Below are 20,371 nucleotides of genomic sequence, written 5' to 3'. Positions count from 1 at the left end.
GAATAGACTTCCAGTTGCCCTCACTTTGCCTCTAATAGAGCCCTCAAGCTGGAGCGCTTGGAAGTGTGCAACCCACCGGCAACTAAGCCCTCCACAAGAACGCCTGGGGACTAGGTGCAAAGGCAAGGCAGGAGTGGAGCTGAGGCCAGGAAGGCGCCAGTAGCATCTCCCAGTCTCGCGCAGCCTGCAACTTCCTGGACTGGAAGCCTAGCCGCAAGTCAAGTCTGGGCAAACTTGCCTTGGGCAGAGCAGCCTCACAACAGCAACACTGCCAGATCGGGCCTCTGCGCAGAGCTGGAGCTCTGCCGCACTGGAGGCGCACTCGGCTCCGCCAAAGCAGTGAATGCAGCCACACACAGCAGGGCTGCCTTCTCTTCTCCCGAGGAGGCTCGTTTCCCTCATGCTGTAAACTAGGCTTCCAGGCGGGGCCCCCTGCGCCTCCCACAGATCTTGGCTCAGGAGCTGCTTCCCTGAGCTGGGGCTGTGGACGGGAGCTCAGACACGCAGGGGCAGGCCCCAACCACCTGCACACGTCTCTGCCTGGGAGGAGAGCACTAGGGAAATGACGGCACTCAGGCACCTTCTGGGCGCTCCCGGAGTTCACCTCCGGTGTGTGGGGTTGCAGAACCCAACCAGGGGCCCTGTGAGCCTTGTGCTCTCCGTGCTGTGCTGAGTCTGGGCGGTCAAGCAACCACTGGAAAAGCCCTGCAGTTGCCCTCCCATTACCACTAATAGAGCCCTCACTGCTGGAGCGCTTGGCAGTGTGCAACAAACCGGCAACTAAGCCCTCCACAAGAACGCCTGGGGACTAGGTGCAAAGGCAAGGCAGGAGTGGAGCTGAGGCCAGGAAGGCGCCAGTAGCATCTCCCAGTCTCGCACAGCCCGCTCCTTTCTGGACTGGAAGCCTAATGCGAGGCAAGTCTGGGCAAGGCTCGCCCAGGGCACAGCAGCCTCACGCCAGCAACTCTGAGAGATCGGGCCTTTGAGCAGAGCTGGAGCTCTGCCGTACTGGAGGGGCACTCGGCTCCGCCAAAGTACTGATTGCAGCCGCACGCAGCTCGGCTGCCTTCTCTTGTACTGAGGAGGCTCGCTTCCGGCATGCTGTAAACTAGGCTTCCCGGCGGGGGCGCCCCGCGCCTCCTACAGGTCTTAGCTGAGGAGCTGCTTCCCTGAGCTGGGGCTGTGGAAGGGAGTCCAGACACTCAAGGGCAGGCCCCAACCACCTGCACACGTCTCTGCTGGGGAGGAGAGCACTAGGGAAATGACGTCTGTCAGGCACCTTCTGGGTGCTCACCGAGACAGCCTCCGCGTGTGTGGGGCTGTAGACCCCAGCCAGGGGCCCTGAGAGCCTTTTGCTCTCCGTGCTGTGCTGAGTCTGGGCGGTCAAGCAACCGCTGGAGGAGCCCTGCAGTTGCCCTCCCATTGCATCTAATAGAGCCCTCACTGCTGGAACGCTAAGCAGTGTGCTACCCACTGGCATCTAAGCCCTCCACAAGAACGCCTGGGACTAAGTGCAAAGGTAAGGCAGGAGTGGAGCTGAGGCCTGGAAGGCGCCAGTAGCATCTCGCAGTCTCACGCAGCCTGCTCCTTCCTGGATTGGAAGCCTAGCCACGAGGCAAGTCTGGGCAAGGCTCGCCCAGGGCAAAGCAGCCTCACGCCAGCAACTCTGCCCGATCGGGCCTCTGAGCGGAACTGGAGCTCTGCCGTACTGGAGGCGCTCTCGGCTCCGCCCAAGCAGTGATTGCAGGTGCACGCATCTGGGCTGCCTCCTCTTCTTCCAAGGAGGGTCGCTTCCCGCATGCTGTGCACTAGGCTTCCAGGCGGTGGCGCCGCGTGCCTTCTTCAGGTCTTGGCTGAGGAGCTGCTTCCCTGAGCTGGGGCTGTGGACGGGAGCCCAGACATGCAGGGGCAGGCCCAAACCACCTGCATATTTCTCTGCTGGGGTGGGGAGCCCTAGGGAAATGACGTCTGTCAGGCACCTTCTGGGCGCTCACCGAGTCAGCCTCCGCGTGTGTGGGGCTGCAGACCCCAGCCAGGGGCCCTGTGAGCCTTGTGCTCTCCATGCTGTGCTGAGTCTCGGCGGTCAAGCAACCGCTGGAGGCGCCCTGCAGTTGCACTCCCATTGCCTCTAATAGAGCCCTCACTGCTGGAGCGCTTGGCAGTGTGCAACCCACCGGCAACTAAGCCCTCCACAAGAAGGCCTGGGGACTAGGTGCAAAGGCAAGGCAGGAGTGGAGCTGAGGCCAGGAAGGTGCCAGGAGCATCTCCCAGTCTCGCGCAGCCCGCTCCTTCCTGGAATGGAAGCTTAATCGCGAGGCAAGTCTGGGCAAGGCTCGCCCAGGACAGAGCAGCCTAACGCCAGGAAGCCTGCCAGATCGGGCCCCTGCGCAGAGCTGGAGCTCTGCCGTACTGGTGGGGCACTCGGCTGCGCCAAAGTACTGATTGCAGCCGCACGCAGCTCGGCTGCCTTCTCTTGTACTGAGGAGGCTCGCTTCCGGCATGCTGTAAACTAGGCTTCCCGGCGGGGGCGCCCTGCGCCTCCTACAGGTCTTAGCTGAGGAGCTGCTTCCCTGAGCTGGGGCTGTGGAAGGGAGTCCAGACACTCAAGGGCAGGCCCCACCCACCTGCCCACGTCTCTGCAGGGAAGGAGAGCACTAGGGAAATGACATCTGTCAGGCACCTTCTGGGCGCTCCCGGAGTTCGCCTCCGGTGTGTGGGGCTGCAGACCCCAGCCAGGGGCCCTGTGAGCCTTGTGCTCTCCGTGCTGTGCTGAGTCTGGGCGGTCAAGCAACCGAACAAGGAATCTTGAAGTTGCACTCCCTTTGCCTCTAATAGAGCCTTCACTGCTGGAGCTCTTGGCAGTGTGCAACCCACCGGCAACTAAGCCTTTCACAAGAACGCCTGAGGACTAGGTGCAAAGGCAAGGCAGGAGTGGAGCTGAGCCCTGGAAGGCGCCAGTAGCATCTCCCAGTCTCGCGCAGCCTGCTCCTTCCTGGACTGGAAGCCTAGCCGCAAGGCAAGTCTGGGCAAACTTGCCCTGGGCAGGGCAGCCTCACGCCAGCAACACTGCCAGATCGGGCCTCTTAGCAGAGCTGGACTCTGCCGTACTGGAGGCGCACTCGGCTCCGCCAAAGCAGTGAATGCAGCCGCACACAGCAGGGCTGCCTTCTCTTCCCTGGAGGAGGCTCGCTTCCCGCATTCTGTAAACTAGGATTCCAGGCGGGGCCCCCTGTGGCTCCCACAGGTCTTGGCTCAGGAGCTGCTTCCCTGAGCTGGGGCTGTAGATGGGAGCTCAGAAACGCAGGGGCAGGCCCCAACCACCTGCACTCGTCTCTGCCTGGGAGGAGAACACTAGGGAAATGACGGCACTCAGGCACCTTCTGGGAGCTCCCGGAGTTCACCTCAGTTGTGAGGGGGCTGCAGACCCCAGTCAGGGGCCCTGTGAGCCTTGTGCTCTCCGTGCTGTGCTGAGTCTGGGCGGTCAAGAAACCGCTGGAGGAGCCCTGCAGTTGCCCTCCCATTGCCTCTAAGAGAGCCCTCACTGCTGGAGCGCTTGGCAGTGTGCAACCCACAGGCAACTAAGCCCTCCACAAGAACGCCTGGGGACTAGGTGCAAAGGCAAGGCAGGAGTGGAGCTGAGGCCAGGAAGGCGCCAGTAGCATCTGCCAGTCTCGCGCAGCCTGCTCCTTCCTGGCCTGGAAGCCTAGCCGCCAGGTACGTCTGGGCAAGGTTCGCCCAGGGAAGAGCAGCCTCACGCCAGCAGCTCTGCCAGATCTGGCCTTGAGCAGAGCTGGAGCTCTGCCGTACTGGAGGGGCACTCGGCTCCGCCAAAGCAGTGATTGCACCGCACACAACAGGGCTGCCTCCCCTTCTCCCAAGGACGCTCGCCTCCCGCATGCTGTACACTGGGCTTCCAGGCGGGGCCCCCTGCGCCTCCCACAGGTCTTGGCTGAGGAGCTGCCTCCATGAGGTGGGGCTGTGGACGGGTTCCCAGACACGCAGGGGCAGGCCCCAACCACCTGCACACGTCTCTGCTGTGGAGGAGAGCACTAGGGAAATGACGTCTGTCAGGCATCTTCTGGGCGCTCACCGAGTCAGCCTCCGCGTGTGTGGGGCTGCAGACCCCAGCCAGGGACCATGTGAGCCTTGTGCTCTAAGTGCTGTGCTGAGTCTGGGCGGTCAAGCAACCGTAAGAATAGACTTCCAGTTGCCCTCACTTTGCCTCTAATAGAGCCCTCAAGCTGGAGCGCTTGGAAGTGTGCAACCCACCGGCAACTAAGCCCTCCACAAGAACGCCTGGGGACTAGGTGAAAAGGCAAGGCAGCAGTGGAGCTGAGGCCAGGAAGGCGCCAGTAGCATCTCCCAGTCTCGCGCAGCCCGCTCCTTTCTGGACTGGAAGCGGAGCCTCGAGGCAAGTCTGGGCAAGGCTCGCCAAGGGCAGAGCAGCCACACGCTAGCACTCTGCCAGATCGGGCCTCTGAGCAAAGCTGGAGCTCTGCCGTACTGGAGGCACACTCGGCTCCGCCAAAGCCGTGAATGCAGCCGCACACAGCAGGGCTGCCTTCTCTTCTCCCGAGGAGGCTCGCTTCCCGCATGCTGTAAACTAGGCTTCCAGGCGGGGCCCCCTGCGCCTACCACAGGTCTTGGCTCAGGAGCTGGTTCCCTGAGCTGGGGCTGTGGACGGGAGCCCAGACACGCAGGGGCAGGCCCAAACCACCTGCACACGTCTCTGCTGGGGAGGAGAGCACTAGGGAAATGACGTCTCTCAGGCACCTTCTGCGTGCTCACCGAGTCAGTTTCCGTGTGTGTGGGACTTCAGACCCCAGCCAGGGGCCCTGTGAGCCTTGTGCTCTCCGTGCTGTGCTGAGTCTGGGCGGTCAAGCAACCGTAAGAATAGACTTCCAGTTGCCCTCACTTTGCCTCTAATAGAGCCCTCAAGCTGGAGCGCTTGGCAGTGTGCAACCCACCGGCAACTAAGCCCTCCACAAGAACGCCTGGGGACTAGGTGCAAAGGCAAGGCAGGAGTGGAGCTGAGGCCAGGAAGGCGCCAGGAGCATCTCCCAGTCTCGCGCAGCCCACTCCTTTCTGGACTGGAAGCCTAGCCGCGAGGAAAGTCTGGGCAAGACTCGCCCAGGGCAGAGCAGCCTCACGCCAGCACTCTGCCAGATCGGGCCTCTGAGCAGAGCTGGAGCTCTGCCGTACTGGAGGCGCACTCGGCTCCGCCCAAGCAGTGATTGCAGCCCAAGGCATCTGGGCTGCCTCCTCTTCTCCCAAGGAGGCTCGCTTCCCGCATGCTGTGCACTAGGCTTCCAGGCGGGGGCGCCCCGCGCCTCCTACAGGTCTTGGCTGAGGAGCTGCTTCCCTGAGCTGGGGCTGTGGACGGGAGCCCAGACACGCAGGGGCAGGCCCCAACCACCTGCACACGTCTCTGCTGGGGAGGAGAGCACTAGGGAAATGACGTCTGTCAGGCAACTTCTGGGCGCTCACCGAGTCAGCCTCCGCGTGTGTGGGGCTGCAGACCCCAGCCAGGGGCCATGTGAGCCTTGTGCTCTCCGTGCTGTGCTGAGTCTGGGCGGTCAAGCAACCGCTGGAGGAGCCCTGCAGTTGCCCTCCCATTGCCTCTAATAGAGCCCTCACTGCTGGAGCGCTTGGCAGTGTGCAACCCACCGGCAACTAAGCCCTCCACAAGAACGCCTGGGGACTAGGTGCAAAGGCAAGGCAGGAGTGGAGCGGAGGCCAGGAATGCACCAGTAGCATCTCCCAGTCTCGCGCAGCCTGCTCCATCCTGGACTGGAAGACTAGCCACGAGGCAAGTCTGGGCAAGGCTCGCCCAGGACACAGCAGCCTCACGCCAGCAACTCTGCCAGATCGGGCCTCTGAGCAGTGCTGGAGCTCTGCCGTACTAGAAGCGCACTCGGCTCCGCCCAAGCAGGGAATGCAGCCGCACGCAGCCGGGCTGCCTTCTCTTCTCCCGAGGAGGCTCGCTTCCCACATGCTGTAAACTAGGCTTCCAGGCGAGGCCCCCCACGCCTCCCAAAGGTCTTGACTCAGGAGCTGCTTCCCGGAGCTGGGGCTGTGGACGGGAGCCAAGACACGCAGGGGCAGGCCCCAACCACCTGCACACGTCTCTGCTGGGAAGGAGAGTACTAGGGAAATGACGTCTCTCAGGCACCATCTGGGCTCTCCCGGAGTTCACCTCCGGAGTGTGGGGCTGCAGACCCCAGCCAGGGGCCCTGTGAGCCTTGTGCTCTCCGGGCTGTGCTGAGTCTGGTCGGTCAAGCAACCGCTGGAGGAGCCCTGCAGTTGCCCTCCCATTGCCTCTAATAGAGCCCTCACTGCTGGAGCGCTTGGCAGTGTGCAACCCACCGGCAACTAAGCCCTCCACAAGAACGCCTGGGGACTAGCTGCAAATGCAAGGCAGGAGTGGAACTGAGGCCAGGAAGGCGCCAGTAGCATCTCCCAGTCTCGCGCAGCCCGTTCCTTTCTGGACAGGAAGCCTTCGCGAGGCAAGTCTGGGCAAGGCTCGCCCAGGGCACAGGAGGCTCACGCCAGCAACTATGAGAGATCGGACCTTTGAGCAGAGCTGGAGCTCTGCCGTACTGGAGGGGCACTCGGCTCCGCCAAAGTACTGATTGCCTTCGCACGCATCTGGGCTGCCTTCTCTTGTACTGAGGAGGCTCGCTTCCGGCATGCTGTAAATTAAAGTTCCCGGCGGGGGCGCCCCGCGCCTCCTACAGGTCTTAGCTGAGGAGCTGCTTCCCTGAGCTGGGGCTGTGGAAGGGAGTCCAGACATTCAAGGGCAGGCCCCAACCACCTGCACACGTCTCTGCTGGGGAGGAGAGCACTAGGAAAATGACGTCTGTCTGGCACCTTCTGGGCGCTCCCGGAATTCCCCTCCGGTGTATGGGGCGGCAGACCCCAGCCAGGGGCCCTGTGAGCCTTGGGCTCTCCGTGCTGTGCTGTCTGGGCGGTCAAGAAACCGCTGGAGGAGCCCTGCAGTTGCCCTCCCATTGCCTCTAATAGAGCCCTCACTGCTGGAGCGCTTGGCAGTGTGCAACCCACCGGCAACTAAGCCCTCCACAAGAACGCCTGGGGACTAGGTGCAAAGGCAAGGCAGGAGTGGGGCTGAGGCCAGGAAGGCGCCAGTAGCATCTCCCAGTCTCACGCAGCCTGCTCCTTCCTGGACTGGAAGCCTATGTGCGAGGCAAGTCTGGGCAAGGCTCGCCCAGGAAAGAGCAGCCTAACTCAAGCAACTCTGCCAGATCGGGCCTCAGAGCAGAGCTGGAGCACTGCCGTACTGGAGGGGCACTCGGCTCCGCCAAAGTATTGATTGCAGCCGCACGCAGCTGGGCTGGCTCCTCTTCTCCCGAGGAGTCTCGCTTCCCGCATGCTGTAAACTAGGCTTCCAGGCGGGGCCCCCTGCACCTCCCACAGGTCTTGGCTCAGGAGCTGCTTCCCTGAGCTGGGGCTGTGGACAGGAGCCCAGACACGCAGGGGCAGGCCCCAGCCACCTGCACACGTCTCTGCTGGGGAGGAGAGCACTAGGGAAATGACGTCAGTCAGGCAACTTCTGCGCGCTCACCGACTCGGCCTCCGCGTGTGTGGGGCTGCAGACCCCAGCCAGGGGCCCTGTGAGCCTTGTGCTCTCCGTGCTGTGCTGAGTCTGGGCGGTCAAGCAGCCGCTGGAGGAGCCCTGCAGTTGCCCTCCCATTGCCTCTAATATAGCCCTCACTGCTGGAGCGATTGGCAGTGTGCAACCCACCGGCAACTAAGCCCTCCACAGGAACGCCTGGGAACTAGGTGCAAAGGCAAGGCAGGAGTGGAGCTGAGGCCAGGAAGGCGCCAGCAGTATCTCCCAGCCTCGAGCAGCCCGCTCCTTCCTGGACTGGAAGCCTATGTGCGAGGCAAGTCTGGGCAAGGCTCGCCCAGGAAAGAGCAGCCTAACTCAAGCAACTCTGCCAGATCCGGACTCTGAGCAGAGCTGGAGCTCTGCCGTATTGGAGGCGCACTCGGCTCCGCCAAAGCAGTGAATGCAGCCGCACACAGCAGGGCTGCCTTCTCTTCTCCCGAGGAGGCTGACTTCCCGCATGCTGTAAACTAGGCTGCCAGGAGGGGTCCCCTGCGCCTCCCACAGGTCTTGGCTCAGGAGCTGCTTCCCTGAGCTGGGGCTGTGGACTGGAGCCCAGACACGCAGGGGAAGGCCCCAACCACCTACACACGTCTCTGCTGGGGAGGAGAGCACTAGGGAAATGACATCTGTCAGGCACCTTCTGGGCGCTAACTGAGTTAGCCTCTGCGTGTGTGGGGCTGCAGACCCCAGCCAGGGGCCCTGTGAGCCTTGTGCTCTCCGTGCTGTGCTGAGTCTGGGCGGTCAAGTAACCGCTGGAGGAGCCCTGCAGTTGCCCTCCCATTGCCTCTAATAGAGCCCTCACTGCTGGAGCGCTTGGCAGTGTGCAACCCACCGACAACTAAGCCCTCCACAAGAACGCCTGGGTACTAGGTGCAAAGGCAAGGCAGGAGTGGAGCTGAGGCCAGGATGGCGCCAGTAGAATCTCCCAGTCTCGCGCAGCCTGCTCCTTCCTGGACTGGAAGCCTAGCCGCGAGGCAAGTCTGGGCAAGGCTCGCCCAGGGCAGAGCAGCCTCACGCCAGCAGCTCTGCCAGATCGGGCCTCTGAGCAGAGCTGGAGCTCTGCCGTACTGGAGGCGCACTCGGCTCCGCCAAAGCAGTGAATGCAGCCACACGCAGCAGGGCTGCCTTCTTTTCTCCCGAGTAGGCTCGCTTCCCGCATGCTGTAAACTAGGCTTCCAGTAAGGGCCCCCTGCGCCTCCCACAGGTCTTGGCTCAGGAGCTGGTTCCCTGAGCTGGGGCTGTGGACGGGAGCCCAGACACGCAGGGGCAGGCCCCAAGCACCTGCACACGTCTCTGCTGGGGAGGAGAGCACTAGGGAAATGACGTCTGTCAGGCACCTTCTGGGCGCTCCCGGAGTTCGCCTCCGGTGTGTGGGGCTGCAGACCCCAGCCAGGGGCCCTGTGAGCCTTGTGCTTTCCGTGCTGTGCTGAGTCTGGGCGGTCAAGCAAACGAAAGAGGCGACTTGCAGTAGCCCTCCCTTTGCCTCTGATAGAGCCCTCACTGATGGAGCGCTTGGCAGTGTGCAACCCACCGGCAACTAAGCCCTCCACAAGAACGCCTGGGAACTAGGTGCAAAGGCAAGGCAAGAGTGGAGATGAGGCCAGGAAGGCGCCAGTAGCATCTCCCAGTCTCGCGCAGCCTGCTTCTTCCTGGACTGGAAGCCTAGCCGCGAGGCAAGATTGGGCAAAGCTCGCCCTGGGCAGAGCAGCCTCACGCCAGCAACTCTGCCAGATAGGGCCTCTGAGCAGAGCTGGAGCTCTGCCGTACTGGAGGGGCACTCGGCTCCGCCAAAGCAGTGATTGCAGCCACAAGCAGCTGGGCTGACTCCTCTTCTCCCGTGGAGACTCGCTTCCTGCATGCTGTAAACTAGGCTTCCAGGCGGGGCCCCCTGCACCTCCCACAGGTCTTGGCTGAGGAGCTGCTTCCCTGAGGTGGGGCTGTGGACGGGTTCCCAGGCACGCAGGGGCAGGCCCCAACCACCTGCACATGTCTCTGCTGTGGAGGAGAGCACTAGGGAAATGACGTCTGTCAGGCACATTCTGGGCGCTCACCGAGTCAGCCTCCGCGTGTGTGGGGCTGCAGACCCCAGCCAGGGACCCTGTGAGCCTTGTGCTCTAAGTGCTGTGCTGAGTCTGGGCGGTCAAGCAACCGTAAGAATAGACTTCCAGTTGCCCTCACTTTGCCTCTAATAGAGCCCTCACTGCTGGAGCGCTTGGCAGTGTGCAACCCACCGGCAACTAAGCCCTCCACAAGAACGCCTGGGGACTAGGTGCAAAGGCAAGGCAGGAGTGGAGCTGAGGCCAGGAAAGCGTCAGTAGCATCTCCCAGTCTCGCGCAGCCTGCTCCTTTCTGGACTGGAAGCCTATGTGCGAGGCAAGTATGGGCAAGGCTCGCCCAGGGCAGAGCAACCTCTCGCCAGCAACTCTGCCAGATCGGGCCTCTGAGCAGAGCTGGAGCTCTGCCGTACTGGAGGGGCACTCGGCTCCGCCAAAGCAGTGATTGCAGCCGCACGCAGCTCGGCTGGCTCCTCTTCCCCCGAGGAGGCACGATTCCCGCATGCTGTAAACTAGGCTTCCAGGTGGTGCCCCTGCGCCTACCACAGATCTTGGCTCAGGAGCTGCTACACTGAGCTGGGGCTGTGGACGGGAGCCCAGACACCCAGGGGCAGGCCCCAACCCCCTGCAGACGTCTCTGCTGGGGAGGAGAGCACTAGGGAAATGACGTCTGTCAGGAACTTTCTGGGCGCTCACCGAGTCAGCCTCCGCGTGTGGGGGCTGCAGACCCCAGCCAGGAGCCCTGTGAGCCTTGGGCTCTCCGTGCTGTGCTGTCCGGGCAGTCAAGCAACCGCTGGAGGAGCCCTGCAGTTGCCCTCCCATTGCCTCTAATAGAGCCCTCACTGCTGGAGCGCTTGGCAGTGTGCAACCCACCGGCAACTAAGCCCTCCACAGGAACGCCTGGGGACTAGGTGCAAAGGCAAGGCAGGAGTGGAGCTGAGGCCAGGAAGGCGCCAGCAGCATCTCCCAGTCTCGCGCAGCCTGTTCCTTCCTGGACTGGAAGCCTAGGTGCGAGGCAAGTCTGGGCAAGGCTCACCCAGGACAGAGCAGCCTAACGCCAGCAACTCTGCGATATCCGGACTCTGAGCAGAGCTGGAGCTCTGCTGTACTGGAGGCGCACTCGGCTCCGCAAAAGCAGTGAATGCAGCCGCACACAGTAGGGCTGCTTCTCTTCTCCCGAGGAGGCTCGCTTCCCGCATGCTGTAAACTAGGGTTCCAGGAGGGGACCCCTGGGCCTCCCGCAGGTCTTGGCTCAGGAGCTGCTTCCCTGAGGTGGGGCTGTGCACGGGAGCCCAGACACGCAGGGACAGGGCCCAACCACCTCCACACGTCTCTGCTGGGGAGGAGAGCACTAGGGAAATGACGTCTGTCAGGCACCTTCTGGGCGCTCACCGAGTCAGTTTCCGCGTGTGTTTGGCTGCAGACCCCAGCCAGGGTCCCTGTGAGCCTTGGGCTCTCCGTGCTGTGCTGAGTCTGGGCGGTCAAGCAACCGCAAGAGGAAACTAGCAGTTGCCCTCCCTTTGCCTCTAATAGAGCCCTCACTGCTGGAGCGCTTGTCAGTGTGCAACACACCGGCAACTAATCCGTCCACAAGAACGCCTGGGGACTAGGTGCAAAGGCAAGGCAGGAGTGGAGCTGAGGCCAGGAAGGCGCCAGTAGCATCTCCCAGTCTCGCGCAGCCCGCTCCTTTCTGGACAGGAAGCCTACGCGAGGCAAGTCTGGGCAAGGCTCGCCCAGGGCACAGGAGGCTCACGCCAGCAACTATGAGAGATCGGACCTTTGAGCAGAGCTGGAGCTCTGCCGTACTGGAGGGGCACTCGGCTCCGCCAAAGTACTGATTGCATTCGCACGCAGCTGGGCTGCCTTCTCTTGTACTGAGGAGGCTCGCTTCCGGCATGCTGTAAACTAGGCTTCCCGGCGGGGGCTCCCCGCGCCTCCTACAGGTCTTAGCTGAGGAGCTGCTTCCCTGAGCTGGGGCTGTGGAAGGGAGTCCAGACACTCAAGGGCAGGCTCCAACCACCTGCACACGTCTCTGCTGGGGAGGAGAGCACTAGGAAAATGACGTCTGTCTGGCACCTTCTGGGCGCTCCCGGAATTCCCCCCCGGTGTGTGGGGCTGCAGACCCCAGCCAGGGGCCCTGTGAGCCTTGTGCTTTCCGTGCTGTGCTGAGTCTGGGCGGTCAAGCAAACGAAAGAGGCGACTTGCAGTAGCCCTCCCTTTGCCTCTGATAGATCCCTCACTGCTGGAGCGCTTGGCAGTGTGCAACCCACCGGCAACTAAGCCCTCCACAAGAACGCCTGGGGACTAGGTGCAAAGGCAAGGCAGGAGTGGAGCTGAGGCCAGGAAGGCGCCAGTAGCTTCTCCCAGTCTCACGCAGCCTGCTCCTTCCTGGACTGGAAGCCTAGCCGCGAGGCAAGTCTGGGCAAGGCTCGCCCAGGGCAGAGCAGCCTCACACAAGCAACTCTGCCAGATCGGGCCTCTGAGCAGAGCTGGAGCACGGCCGTACTAGAGGGGTACTCGGCTCCGCCAAAGTATTGATTGCAGCCGCACGCAGCTGGGCTGGCTCCTCTTCTCCCGAGGAGTCTCGCTTCCCGCATGCTGTAAACTAGGCTTCCAGGCGGGGCCCCCTGCGCCTCCCACAGGTCTTGGCTCAGGAGCTGCTTCCCTGAGCTGGGGCTGTGGACAGGAGCCCAGACACGCAGGGGCAGGCCCCAACCACCTGCACACGTCTCTGCTGGGGAGGAGAGCACTAGGGAAATGACGTCTGTCAGGCACCTTCTGGGCCCTCACCGAGTCAGTTTCCGCGTATGTGGGGCTGCAGACCCCAGCCAGGGGCCCTGTGAACCTTGTGCTCTCCGTGCTGTGCTAAGTCTGGGCGGTCAAGCAACCGCTGGAGGAGCCCTGCAGTTGCCCTCCCATTGCCTCTAATAGAGCCCTCACTGCTGGAGCGCTTGGCAGTGTGCAACCCACCGGCAACTAAGCCCTCCACAGGAACGCCTGGGGACTAGGTGCAAAGGCAAGGCAGGAGTGGAGCTGAGGCCAGGAATGCGCCAGGAGCATCTCCAAGTCTCGCGCAGCCCGCTCCTTCCTGGAATGGAAGCCTATGTGTGAAGCAAGTCTGGGCAAGGCTCGCCCAGGACAGAGCAGCCTAACGCCAGCAACTCTGTCAAATCGGGCCTCTGAGCAGAGCTGGAGCTCTGCCGTACTGGAGGCACACTCGGCTGCGCCAAAGCAGTGAATTCAGCCACACACAGCAGGGCTGCCTTCTCTTCTCCGGAGGAGGCTCGCTTCCCGCATGCTGTAAACTAGGCTTCCAGGCGGGGCCACTTGCGCCTCCCACAGGTCTTGGCTCAGGAGCTGCTTCCCTGAGCTGGGGCTGTGGACGGGAGATTAGACACGCAGGGGCAGGCCCCAACCACCTGCATACGTCTCTGCCTGGGAGGAGAGCACTAAGGAAATGCCGGCACTCAGGCACCTTCTGGGAGCTCCCGGAGTTCACCTCAGGTGTGTGGGGCCGCAGACCCCAGCCAGGGGTCCTGTGAGCCTTGTGCTCTCCGTGTTGTGCTGAGTCTGGGCGGTCAAGCAACCGCTGGAGGAGCCCTGCAGTTGCCCTCCCATTGCCTCTAATAGAGCCCACACTGCTGGAGCGCTTGGCAGTGTGCAACCCACCGGCAACTAAGCCCTCCACAAGAACGCCTGGGGACTAGGTGCAAAGGCAAGGCAGGAGTGTAGCTGAGGCCAGGAAGGCGCCAGTAGCATCTCCCAGTCTCACGCAGCCCGCTCCTTTCGGGACTGGAAGCCTAACGTGCGGCAAGTCTGGGCAAGGCTCGCCCAAGGCATAGCAGCCTCACGCCAGCAACTCTGCCATATCAGGCCTCTGAGCAGAGCTGGAGCTCTGCCGTAATGGAGGGGCACTCGACTCCGCCAAAGCAGTGATTGCAGCCGCACGCAGCTGGGCTGGCTCCCCTTCTCCCAAGGAGGCTCGCTTCCCGCATGCTGTAAACTAGGCCTCCAGGCGGGGCCCCCTTCGCCTCCCACAGGTCTTGGCTCAGGAGCTGCTTCAATGAGCTGGGGCTTTGGACGGGAGCCCTGAAACGCTGGGGCAGGCCCTAACCACCTGCACACGTCTCTGCTCGGGAGGAGAGCACTAGGAAAATGACGTCTGTCAGGCACCTTCTGGGCGCTCACCGAGTCAGCCTCCGCGTGTGTGGGGCTGCAGACCCCAGCCAGTGGCCCTGTGATCCTTGTGCTCTCCGTGCTGTCCTGAGTTCGGCGTTCAAGCAACCGTAAGAATTGACTTCCAGTTGCCCTCCCATTGCCTCTAATAGAGCCGTCACTGCTGGAGCGCTTGGCAGTGTGCAACCCACCGGCAACTAAGCCCTCAACAAGAACGCTTGGGGACTAGGTGCAAAGGCAAGGCAGGAGTGGAGCTGAGGCCAGGAAGGCGCCAGTAGCATCTCCCAGTCTCGCCCAGGCTGCTCCTTTCTGGACTGGAAACCTAACGTGCGGCAAGTCTGGGCAAGGCTCGCCCAGGGCACAGCAGCCTCACGCCAGCAACTCTGAGAGATCGGGCCTTTGAGCAGAGCTGGAGCTCTGCCGTACTGTAGGGGCACTCGGCTCTGCCAAAGTAGTGATTGCCGCCGCACGCAGCTGGGCTGCCTGCTCTTGTACTGAGGAGGCTCGCTTCCGGCATGCTGTAAACTAGGCTTCCAGGCGGGGGCGCCCCGCGCATCCTACAGGTCTTAGCTGAGGAGCTGCTTCCCTGAGCTGGGGCTGTGGAAGTGAGTCCAGACACTCAAGGGCAGGCCCCAACCACCTGCACACGTCTCAGCTGGGGAGGAGAGCACTAGGGAAATGACGTCTGTCAGGCACCTTCTGGGCGCTCCCGGAGTTCCCCACCGGTGTGTGGGGCTGCAGACCCCAGCCAGGGGCCCTGTGAGCCTTGTGTTCTCCGTGCTGTGCTGACTCTGGGCAGTCAAGCAACCGCTGGAGGAGCCCTGCAGTTGCCCTCCCATTGCCTCTAATAGAGCCCTCACTGCTGGAGCGCTTGGCAGTGTGCAACCCACCGGCAACTAATCCCTCCACAAGAACGCCTGGGGACTAGGTGCAAAGGCAAAGCAGGAGTGGAGCTGAGGCCAGGAAGGCGCCAGTAGCATCTCCCAGTCTCGCGCAGCCCGCTCCATCCTGGACTGGAAGCCTATGTGTGAGGCAAGTCTGGGCAAGGCTCGCCCAGGACAGAGCAGCCTAACGCCAGCAACTCTGTCAGATCGGGACTCTGAGCAGAGCTGGAGCTCTGCCGTACTGGAGGCGCACTCGGCTCCGCCAAAGCAGTGAATGCAGCCGCACACAGCAGTGCTGCCTTCTCTTCTCCGGAGGAGGCTCGCTTCCTGCATGCTGTAAACTAGGCTTCCAGACTGGGCCCCCTGCGCCTCCCACAGGTCTTGGCTCAGGAGCTGCTTCCCTGAGCTGAGGCTGTGGACGGGAGTTCAGACACGCAGGGGCAGGCCCCAACCACCTGCACACGTCTCTGCCTGGGAGGAGAGCACTAGGGAAATGCCGGCACTCAGGCACCTTCTGGGCGCTCCCGGAGTTCACCTCCGGTGTGTGGGGCTGCAGACCACAGCCAGGGGCCCTGTGAGCCTTGTGCTCTCCGTGCTGTGCTGAGTCTGGGCGGCAAGCAACCGTAAGAATAGACTTCCACTTGCCCTCACTTTGCCTCTAATAGAGCCCTCAAGATGGAGCTCTTGGAAGTGTGCAACCCACCGGCAACTAAGCCCACCACAAGAACGCCTGGGGTCTAGGTGCAAAGGCAAGGCAGGAGTGGAGCTTAGGCCAGGAAGGCGCCAGTAGCATCTCCCAGTCTCGCGCAGCCTGCTCCTTCCTGGACTGGAAGCCTAGCCGAGAGGCAAGTCTGGGCAATGCTCGCCCAGGGCAGAGCAGCCTCACGCCAGCAACTCTGGCAGATCAGGCCTCTGAGCAGAGCTGGAGCTCTGCCGTACTGGAGGCGCACTCGGCTCTGCCAAAGCAGTGATTGCAGCCGCACACAGCAGGGCTGCCTTCTCTTATCCCGAGGAGGCTCGCTTCCCGCATGCTGTAAACTAGGCTTCCAGGCGGGGCCACCTGCGCCTCCCACATGTCTTGGCTCAGGAGCTGCTTCCCTGAGCTGGGGCTGTGGACGTGAGTCCAGAACCGCAGGGGCAGGCCCAAACAACCTGCACACGTCTCTGCTGGGGAGGAGAGCAATAGGGAAATGACGTCTGTCAGGCACCTTCTGGGCGCTCACCGAGTCAGCTTCCGCGTGTGTGGGGCTGCAGACCCCAGCCAGGGGCCCTGTGAGCCTTGTGCTCTCCGTGCTGTGCTGAGTCTGGGCGGTCAAGCAACCGCTGGAGGAGCCCTGCAGTAGCCCTCCCATTGCCTCTAATAGAGCCCTCACTGCTGGAGCGCTTGGCAGTGTGCAACCCACCGGCAACAAGCCCTCCACAAGAACGCCAGGGGACGAGGTGCAAAGGCAAGGCAGGAGTGGAGCTGAGGCCAGGAAGACGCCAGTAGCATCTCCAAATCTCGCGCAGCCTGCTCCTTCCTGCACTGGAAGCCTAGCCGAGAGGCAAGTCTGGGCAAGGCTCGCCCAGGGCAAAGCAGCCTCACGCCAGCAACTCTGCCAGATCGGGCCTCTGAGCAGAGCTGGAGCTCTGCCGTACAGGAGGCACTCTCGGCTCCGCCCAAGCAGTGATTGCAGCCGCAGGCATCTGGGCTGCCTCCTCTTCTCCCAAGGAGGGTCGCTTCCCGCATGCTGTGCACTAGGATTCCAGGCGGGGGCGCCGCGCGCCTCCTTCAGTTCTTGGCTGAGGAGCTGTTTCCCTGAGCTGGGGCTGTGGACGGGAGCCCAGACACGCAGGGGCAGGCCCAAACCAAATGCACATTTCTCTGCTGGGGTGGGGAGCCCTAGGGAAATGACGTCTGTCAGGCACCTTCTGGGCGCTCACCGAGTCAGCCTCCGCCTGTGTGGGGCTGCAGACCCCAGTCAGGGGCCCTGTGAGCCTTGTGCTCTCCGTGCTGTGCTGAGTCTGGGCGGTCAAGCAACCGCTGAAGGAGCCCTGCAGTTGCCCTCCCATTGCCTCTAATAGAGCCCTCACTTCTGGAGCGCTTGGCAGTGTGCAACCCACCGGCAACTAAGCCCTCCACAAGAACGCCTGGGGACTAGGTGCAAAGGCAAGGCAGGAGTGGAGCTGAGGCCAGGAAGGCGCCAGTAGTATGTCCCAGTCTCGCACAGCCTGCTCCTTCCTGGACTGGAAGCCTAGCCGCGAGGCAAGTCTGGGCAAGGTTTGCCCAGGGCAGAGCAGCCTCACGCCAGCAGCTCTTCCAGATCTGGCCTTCAGCATAGCTGGAGCTCTGCCGTACTGGAGGGGCACTCGGCTCCGCCAAAGCAGTGATTGCAGCCGCACGCAGCTGGGCTGCCTCCCCTTCTCCCAAGGACGTTCGCTTCCCGCATGCTGTAAACTGGGCTTCCAGGCGGGGCCCCCTGCGCCTCCCACAGGTCTTGGCTCAGGAGCTGCTTCCCTGAGGTGGGGCTGTGGACGGGAGCCCAGACACGCAGGGGCAGGCCCCAACCACCTGCACACGTCTCTGCTGGGGAGGAGAGCACTAGGGAAATGACATCTGTCAGGCACCTTCTGGGCGCTAACTGAGTTAGCCTCTGCGTGTGTGGGGCTGCAGACCCCAGCCAGGGGCCCTGTGAGCCTTGTGCTCTCCGTGCTGTGCTGAGTCTGGGCGGTCAAGTAACCGCTGGAGGAGCCCTGCAGTTGCCCTCCCATTGCCTCTAATAGAGCCCTCACTGCTGGAGCGCTTGGCAGTGTGCAACCCACCGACAACTAAGCCCTCCACAAGAACGCCTGGGTACTAGGTGCAAAGGCAAGGCAGGAGTGGAGCTGAGGCCAGGATGGCGCCAGTAGAATCTCCCAGTCTCGCGCAGCCTGCTCCTTCCTGGACTGGAAGCCTAGCCGCGAGGCAAGTCTGGGCAAGGCTCGCCCAGGGCAGAGCAGCCTCACGCCAGCAGCTCTGCCAGATCGGGCCTCTGAGCAGAGCTGGAGCTCTGCCGTACTGGAGGCGCACTCGGCTCCGCCAAAGCAGTGAATGCAGCCACACGCAGCAGGGCTGCCTTCTTTTCTCCCGAGTAGGCTCGCTTCCCGCATGCTGTAAACTAGGCTTCCAGTAAGGGCCCCCTGCGCCTCCCACAGGTCTTGGCTCAGGAGCTGGTTCCCTGAGCTGGGGCTGTGGACGGGAGCCCAGACACGCAGGGGCAGGCCCCAAGCACCTGCACACGTCTCTGCTGGGGAGGAGAGCACTAGGGAAATGACGTCTGTCAGGCACCTTCTGGGCGCTCCCGGAGTTCGCCTCCGGTGTGTGGGGCTGCAGACCCCAGCCAGGGGCCCTGTGAGCCTTGTGCTTTCCGTGCTGTGCTGAGTCTGGGCGGTCAAGCAAACGAAAGAGGCGACTTGCAGTAGCCCTCCCTTTGCCTCTGATAGAGCCCTCACTGATGGAGCGCTTGGCAGTGTGCAACCCACCGGCAACTAAGCCCTCCACAAGAACGCCTGGGAACTAGGTGCAAAGGCAAGGCAAGAGTGGAGATGACGCCAGGAAGGCGCCAGTAGCATCTCCCAGTCTCGCGCAGCCTGCTTCTTCCTGGACTGGAAGCCTAGCCGCGAGGCAAGATTGGGCAAAGCTCGCCCTGGGCAGAGCAGCCTCACGCCAGCAACTCTGCCAGATAGGGCCTCTGAGCAGAGCTGGAGCTCTGCCGTACTGGAGGGGCACTCGGCTCCGCCAAAGCAGTGATTGCAGCCACAAGCAGCTGGGCTGACTCCTCTTCTCCCGTGGAGACTCGCTTCCTGCATGCTGTAAACTAGGCTTCCAGGCGGGGCCCCCTGCACCTCCCACAGGTCTTGGCTGAGGAGCTGCTTCCCTGAGGTGGGGCTGTGGACGGGTTCCCAGGCACGCAGGGGCAGGCCCCAACCACCTGCACATGTCTCTGCTGTGGAGGAGAGCACTAGGGAAATGACGTCTGTCAGGCACATTCTGGGCGCTCACCGAGTCAGCCTCCGCGTGTGTGGGGCTGCAGACCCCAGCCAGGGACCCTGTGAGCCTTGTGCTCTAAGTGCTGTGCTGAGTCTGGGCGGTCAAGCAACCGTAAGAATAGACTTCCAGTTGCCCTCACTTTGCCTCTAATAGAGCCCTCACTGCTGGAGCGCTTGGCAGTGTGCAACCCACCGGCAACTAAGCCCTCCACAAGAACGCCTGGGGACTAGGTGCAAAGGCAAGGCAGGAGTGGAGCTGAGGCCAGGAAAGCGTCAGTAGCATCTCCCAGTCTCGCGCAGCCTGCTCCTTTCTGGACTGGAAGCCTATGTGCGAGGCAAGTATGGGCAAGGCTCGCCCAGGGCAGAGCAACCTCTCGCCAGCAACTCTGCCAGATCGGGCCTCTGAGCAGAGCTGGAGCTCTGCCGTACTGGAGGGGCACTCGGCTCCGCCAAAGCAGTGATTGCAGCCGCACGCAGCTCGGCTGGCTCCTCTTCCCCCGAGGAGGCACGATTCCCGCATGCTGTAAACTAGGCTTCCAGGTGGTGCCCCTGCGCCTACCACAGATCTTGGCTCAGGAGCTGCTACACTGAGCTGGGGCTGTGGACGGGAGCCCAGACACCCAGGGGCAGGCCCCAACCCCCTGCAGACGTCTCTGCTGGGGAGGAGAGCACTAGGGAAATGACGTCTGTCAGGAACTTTCTGGGCGCTCACCGAGTCAGCCTCCGCGTGTGGGGGCTGCAGACCCCAGCCAGGAGCCCTGTGAGCCTTGGGCTCTCCGTGCTGTGCTGTCCGGGCAGTCAAGCAACCGCTGGAGGAGCCCTGCAGTTGCCCTCCCATTGCCTCTAATAGAGCCCTCACTGCTGGAGCGCTTGGCAGTGTGCAACCCACCGGCAACTAAGCCCTCCACAGGAACGCCTGGGGACTAGGTGCAAAGGCAAGGCAGGAGTGGAGCTGAGGCCAGGAAGGCGCCAGCAGCATCTCCCAGTCTCGCGCAGCCTGTTCCTTCCTGGACTGGAAGCCTAGGTGCGAGGCAAGTCTGGGCAAGGCTCACCCAGGACAGAGCAGCCTAACGCCAGCAACTCTGCGATATCCGGACTCTGAGCAGAGCTGGAGCTCTGCTGTACTGGAGGCGCACTCGGCTCCGCAAAAGCAGTGAATGCAGCCGCACACAGTAGGGCTGCTTCTCTTCTCCCGAGGAGGCTCGCTTCCCGCATGCTGTAAACTAGGGTTCCAGGAGGGGACCCCTGGGCCTCCCGCAGGTCTTGGCTCAGGAGCTGCTTCCCTGAGGTGGGGCTGTGCACGGGAGCCCAGACACGCAGGGACAGGGCCCAACCACCTCCACACGTCTCTGCTGGGGAGGAGAGCACTAGGGAAATGACGTCTGTCAGGCACCTTCTGGGCGCTCACCGAGTCAGTTTCCGCGTGTGTTTGGCTGCAGACCCCAGCCAGGGTCCCTGTGAGCCTTGGGCTCTCCGTGCTGTGCTGAGTCTGGGCGGTCAAGCAACCGCAAGAGGAAACTAGCAGTTGCCCTCCCTTTGCCTCTAATAGAGCCCTCACTGCTGGAGCGCTTGTCAGTGTGCAACACACCGGCAACTAATCCGTCCACAAGAACGCCTGG

This window comes from Capricornis sumatraensis, chromosome 16 (assembly GCF_032405125.1).
Source record: "Capricornis sumatraensis isolate serow.1 chromosome 16, serow.2, whole genome shotgun sequence".
NCBI classification, from domain to species: Eukaryota; Metazoa; Chordata; class Mammalia; order Artiodactyla; family Bovidae; genus Capricornis; species Capricornis sumatraensis.
The sequence above is the reverse complement of the archived record's forward strand: the minus strand, read 5'-3'. Positions refer to the sequence as shown.